This window comes from Lactuca serriola, chromosome 9 (assembly GCF_051521515.1).
Source record: "Lactuca serriola cultivar US96UC23 chromosome 9, Lser_US96UC23_V15, whole genome shotgun sequence".
NCBI classification, from domain to species: Eukaryota; Viridiplantae; Streptophyta; class Magnoliopsida; order Asterales; family Asteraceae; genus Lactuca; species Lactuca serriola.
In genome coordinates this window covers 83,463,717-83,470,398 of record NC_136416.1, presented here as the reverse complement: position 1 = coordinate 83,470,398, position 6,682 = coordinate 83,463,717, and positions in this window count along the sequence as shown.

Here is a 6,682-nt window from a genome sequence, read left to right as displayed (position 1 = left end):
AAGATGTTGGAGGTTCGGCTCCTCCATTAAAGTGCATGTTCACTTTGTATGACAAGCATCTGTTTTCCACTGCTGCTCTTGAACACGTTTTGGATATAGTCAACAGATGCAAATCCAATGATGATGCTTCAAAGAAGATCTTCAACGACATAAATCTGTGGTACATCAACTTCCGTCATACTATTCTGGCTTTGATACCAAAGTTGTTTAAAGCAGTTTAGAAGACTATTCAGGTTGTGCCACATTAATCTCTCGCCTCAATTGACGCAAAGGGGGAGAATGTTGGGTTTAAGATGTTGCGTCATTGGGCCTTTAGCTCGGTCCATGATAGTCATGGTTTGGGCATGTCTATTCGTGTTTAGTTTATTAGGGATTAGTATAAATGGTGCATGTGTGCATCGTTCTTAGTACGCTTCTCATTTATTATTCTCATTATTGTAGTGTAACCCTAGCACACCTCTATAGTAGTACTTCTTTATCGAGCTCTTCTGAGGTGTGGCAGATTAATCATTCAGCACTTGTTTGGTTTATTGTGTGTGTTCACGCTTTTATTTACTTTCTTCATGGCACCTCCTCCACCATAGTGTGAGCTGGGAGCAGCTCCGAAAAGCGAGGCCTACTTAAATAAGTAATGAGCTTTCAACAACGTTAACAACACTACGAAGAAAGTAAACTATGGTTTCCCACTGATATGATCATAGGTGAAATCCAACCCCTTCTCTGCTCCTTTCCTGACCCTTTCTAAGCTCTTGGATCCTACCCTGCGCCTCTCTAGGCTTCGCTATCGCTCATGACTGGTATATGGATCTCTCTATGTAGTGGTCGGCCTTCTAGAAGCTCTTGATTTGCATGTTAAGAATCTATTCGATCTTAAAAGAGTTTTCGACTCATCATTCTTAATACATGATGTGATGAGATCAGATTTTGATGTTTTGTAGCATCGATGAAAGGAAGCTTAAAGGAAAAGCATGCTGAGTCTGATTGCGAAGAGATAGATTTTGATCACATGATTTGATGATCAGAGTTTTGAGCTACTGCTTAGGAGTTATGATAGACTGCTTAGGAATATTTAGGAACATAGTTTTCATTTGTAATTGCATTGTAAGGACAAGATTTTCTACAATTTTATAAATAAAGAAATTTTTTGAGTTTATCTTATTTTATATTTCCTTGCAATGGAATTTGTGAAAATTAATTTTTATGTATATTCTAGCAATGTTGGAAAGTGGATTTGATTCTTTCGTTTGTGGCAGTGTCTAAATTTACCAATTAAGGAAAGATTCTCATCACCAAAGTTTCAGTTCGACAGAAACTTGTAATCATGCAACTTGTATTGTATGATGAATGAGAACCTTCATCATTGGGAAATTAAGACTAATTCCTTGTTCACATATAGATGTGAGTCTAGTGAAGGACTAGGGGATCTAGTACAAATTGTTGTGTATTGGTCGGGTCTACCACAAAGAACGATGAGACTATTTGTCATGATTTACTAAAATCTTAGTGAATATGATTATGCTTACATGATTAAGTGTAATTCTGAATCATTGGAAAAGTTTCAATGTATAGCAGAACGAATAAGAAGAATCAGTTAGGCAGAAAGATAAAAGTTTCTCCAATCTGAAAGGAAAGGAGAGTACTTTAGCATCGTGTTTTATGATCATCCAAATGATTATGGAACCATATCACAATTGATCCCCTAAGGACATCTTAGTGCATTTGTATGGCTAAGAAGAGGAATCGAGAATTGTTGAAATGGTTAAATCAATTAACGTGAATCATACTTCGTTCCAAAATCAAGTATTAGAGTCATACTCCAAGATTGTGACTTGAGTGACATGTGTTAATTAACACATTTGAAATTTGTATTTGTGATGTTTTAGACAAGACAAATACCAGTTAAGACCAATTATATGAACTATCATTCTTGATAAGAACCCGCACTAACTCTTGAATATTTATTTGTCAAGGAATGTGTCTTGACAAAAGAATCTTATATGTCATGAGGTCTGTGGGAGTCCTTGTTGGATTAGTGTCTAAGTCCATAACTATTTTGGTATGTACTTGACCCGATGGTGCATGGTCCTTTTGGATTCCCTTCACCAAAGCAACTTGATAGGATGAATTATGGAGAGAGAGGATTAATTATGATTTATTAATATATTATGAGAATAATATATTAAAGGAGAATTCATATTGTTTAATTAATATTAGTCAATAATTAATTAAAAATTAATTTTTGTGGCTAAAAGACATTAATTAAACTTAAGGGATTGGAACTGTCAATTTTGTGATAGTTGAATATTTGGCTAAGGGACTCCATAGAGGATGGAGTGGACGAATTCTATGGGGAAACCCATTAGAAATCGTCCAAGGCCTCTAAGGAGGGAGTCCATGGGCTGCTTAGTGCCTAAGCAGTCAAATTAGGGTCAAATTAGGGTTTCCTTGTTAGATAACCCAAATAGCCTCACATATTTAAGGAAACCTAGAGCACCAAAAATGTGGTGAACTGATTCCTTAGGGATTCTACACATTTCTGGGTGCCTCCTCTCTTCTCATTCTTCATCCTCTTGCTCTTGGTGTTTGTGAGCCATTAGAGGAGTGACACTTGTGACTCTAAGCTTTCTAAAGCCAAATACAAGGAGGATTTGAGATTGTTATTACTACATAACAATCAAGATATGATCTAAACCCTAATTCATATATTAATATTGATTATCATATGCTAGATCTAGGGTTCAAAGTCTTGGATGAATGCATGTACAATAGAGAAACCTAGATCCAAGCATTAGGGTTTGCATGAGCACATAGGATGTTCTTATGGCTAAAACCCATCAGTGGTATTAGAGCCTTGATTGGTTTCTATTATATTGATGCCTTGTTTATTTGTTCAAGCTTTGAAAATCGTTTTTTGTGCCCCTGACTGATGAACTCGACGAGTTCCATAATGGACTCGGCGAGTTCGAGCGTCAGTTAGAGCTGATTTCGGGATTTCTTGCTGTTTTGCTTGAGGATACTTGCCTTAATTGCTTTGGGTCATTAATATCCGAATTTTATCATATATTTGAGTATATCATTGACCAAACAAAAGATAATTACCATTTGATTGAATGATAATTTCCTTATATAATAATAATTGATTATTTGAATTAAATTGGTATATTGTCTTGCAAGTAATATTGATTTGGTCAAATTTAGATAATCATTAAATTAATTTTTTAATTTAAATTATTTGCTATTTGATCCTTTGTGTTTTGAAAAGTTTCAAAACTTGCCCTCAAGTTTTGGAATTTAAATTTTTTACTAAAAGGTTTGATTTGAAATATTTAAATTCTAAACCCTAATGATTTGAAATGTTTCAAAAACTTGCCCTCAAGTTTTGGAATTTAAATTTTAATTAAAAGTTTAATTTTAAAAGGTTGTTAAATTCTAAAACCCTAAGTTTTGAAAAAGTTCAAATTGCACCCTTATGGTTTTATTAAATTAATTAAGTGTATAATTAAAAGAGAGTTAATAAATCCATAGTGATATGGTTTACATTTAATTAAATTAAAAGTATAATTTATTAAATTAGACCACCTAGTATTTTAAAAGTGTAAAATACACCCTTATACTATATATAACATTAAAAGTCTAATATTATAACTTAAACTGCTAGTCTTACCATTAGTAGGCCTCATTCACGAAACCGATCTATAAGGGGGGTATAAGGTTATGGCCTATAAAATGGTCGTTTAATGGGTGTCCACTCTCACCCACCGCTTCCTTGATTGGTGGAGGGTCATTAGCCGAACGGGTAGGATAGGGAAAACCCTTTCCATTAAAAGTATAATTAAGTATAAAGTAACTAAATGTTTTATACAAAATTTCCAATCTTCGTTACTTTAGGCAAAAGTGAATTTGATGCAATTTCATGAACTTACACTTTGTATCCTTGCAAAGACGTTAGTGGAGCATGTGTGGTTAACCGGCACACTAAATGGTTCTAAACAAAGGTTGAAAAGGGTGACTCAATGTTTGTCATTTTTCGGTGGAGCGTGTGTGGTTAACCAGCACATCGAATAGGTGACTGTAACATTGGGGGCACCATGTAAGTTTCATGGTTATTCACACCCTGTTTTCTGATCCTCGGCATCCCAGTCACAAATCGAGGGACATATCGAGATTTAAACATGTCATTGAAAAGTTCAATGAATCTCAAAGGATCTAGGAGTTTTTCACATACATTTAAAACTTAATCTCCTTTTGGTTTTTCATGGTAGAAAATTAGTGAATCGTCATTCACTTACCTTCAAATGTTCTGCAATTTGGGTTACGGCATCCCTCTCCCAAGTTGTGGAATATTGTGTTGGGTCCTAGCCTTAATATCTCATTTGGGTGATTTATTGAGGACTCAATCAATCAACTAACTTGAATTTTCTCCCGTTTTGTAGATGTCAAAGTATGACAACTATGGTCTTCCCAAATCCCGTGGAACAAGTCTTCCACATGAAGATGATATTCCATGATTCGATCGAGGAACACGAGATCATGCTTCACTTCCTCCACCTCCTCCTTTTGTTCTCCCTAACCCACAAGTTCAAAGGTTCAAACTCGCTCAATCCCTTTTAGCAAGTAAACATGAAGAAGGAAAGTCAGTGTAGGCACACGTCCTAGAGATGAAGTCACACATTGATAGGTTAAGAATATTGGGATCCGTTGTCTGTGAGGAGCTGGCTGTTGACTGGGTTCTTCGGTCGCTTCCTGACTCATATAGTGAGTTCGTAAGAGAGTACTATATGATGAATCACGACGTGATCCTCATCGATCTCACCTATATGCTTATTGTTGCTGAATCAAAAATGATTTGGCGCACTGGAAAAGAAAAGTTGATTGGTGGATCTGCCTTCCAGAACTCTATGGATATAGGCAATGGCAACGAAAGGCATGCCATGGTCGAAAAGTTTGATCATAAGATAAAGGCAAAGTTTGAAGTAGGTCCCTGTGTTGTTCCAAAAGAGTCAATTTGCTTTTATTGCCAAGAGAAGGGGCATTGGAGACGAAGCTGCCCAGTCTACCTGAGAGATCTAAGAGATGGGAGAGTCAAGACGTATGACTCTACTTTAGGTAAACTCCACTATCTAACTCCATTAAGCTCCTATTCATTGATTCTTAATACATAATGTGATAAGATTACATTTGAATGTATTGCAGAATCAGAGAAAAGAGAGGAAGCTTGATGGAAGAGCAAGATGAGTCTGATCACGAAGAAATGGATCACGATCGCATGGATTCGAAGATCAGATTTTGAGCTTAGGAAGTTATGATAGAGTTGTTAGGAATATTTGATTACATAGTTTTCAGTTGTTTTTGCATTGTAAGGACATGTTTTCCGCTACTTTTATGAATAAAATAATTTTTGATTTATCTTATTTTGTATATCCTTGCAATGAAATCGTTGTGAAGAAATTGATGTTTGTGTATTTCTATACATGGATATGATCCTTAGTTATGTTATTTATGGTAGTATCAAAATTTTCTAAGGAAAGATTCCCATCAACCAAGTTTCAATTGGACAGAAACTTGGAATCATATGATTTGAATCATGTGATGTATGGAAATCTTGGTACTTAGGAGATTAAGACTAATTCCTTGATCACACAAATATGTGAGTCAAGTGAAGGACTAAAGGAATAGATCACAATGTTGTGCACTAGTCAAGTCCACCACAAATAACAATGAGACTATTCGTCATAATTTACTAAAAGTCTAGTAAATGTCGTTATACTTATAAGATTAAGTGAAATTCTAAATCATTGAAAACTTTCAATGACTAGCAGAACGAATAAGAAGAATCAATGAAGGCAGAAAGATAAAAGTTTCTCCAATCTAAGAAGAAGGGAGAGTAATTTTGTATCAGGTTTTATGATCATCTTAATGATTAAGAACCATATCATAATTGATCCTCTAGGGACATCTTAGTGCACTAAGAAGAGGAATCAGAAATTATTGAAATGGTTAAATCAAAAGGATGAGTCATACTTCGTTCCAAAATTAACTCTTAGAATCGTATTCCAAGATTATGAATTGAGTGACACAAAGTCATCAAGTGTGAAGTAGAAAATTGTTTTTCTTACTCTTGCACGTTTGAAATTGGTAAGTTGTGATGTCTTGGAGAAGACAAAGACCAACAAAGACCAAATGTGTTTAATGTTTTGTCTTGATATAGACACACACTAACTCTTGGATATTTGTTTATTAATAAATGTTTCTTGATAGGAGAATGTAATATATCAAGAGGTTAGTGGGAGTCTGAAGATCTTGAAAAGATTCAAGAACTAATCACTAAGAGTAAACACTAGCGCACGACTTGAGGTTTGTAACCTATCGTGTTGATAAAATTCTATTTCTATGTCAATCTTGTTGAGTGATTATGCATATGAGTTCTACGAGTTCTCAATAGACTGCATAAGGCACACACCTTGATCAATGAAAGTACATTGACTGGCATAGGTGAGCTGCTAGATAACTTGGAAGCAATGGTGGGACCCTTGATGGCAAGAAATTAAGAATGAACAAGTTCTGTCCATAAGAGTTTGAATTTGCCACAAACATTATCTTTCGATTATTGTAATGGCAAATTCACATGGATAGGAACACATACACCATACAATCTAATTCTCATAAGGTTTCTCTCCTTCAT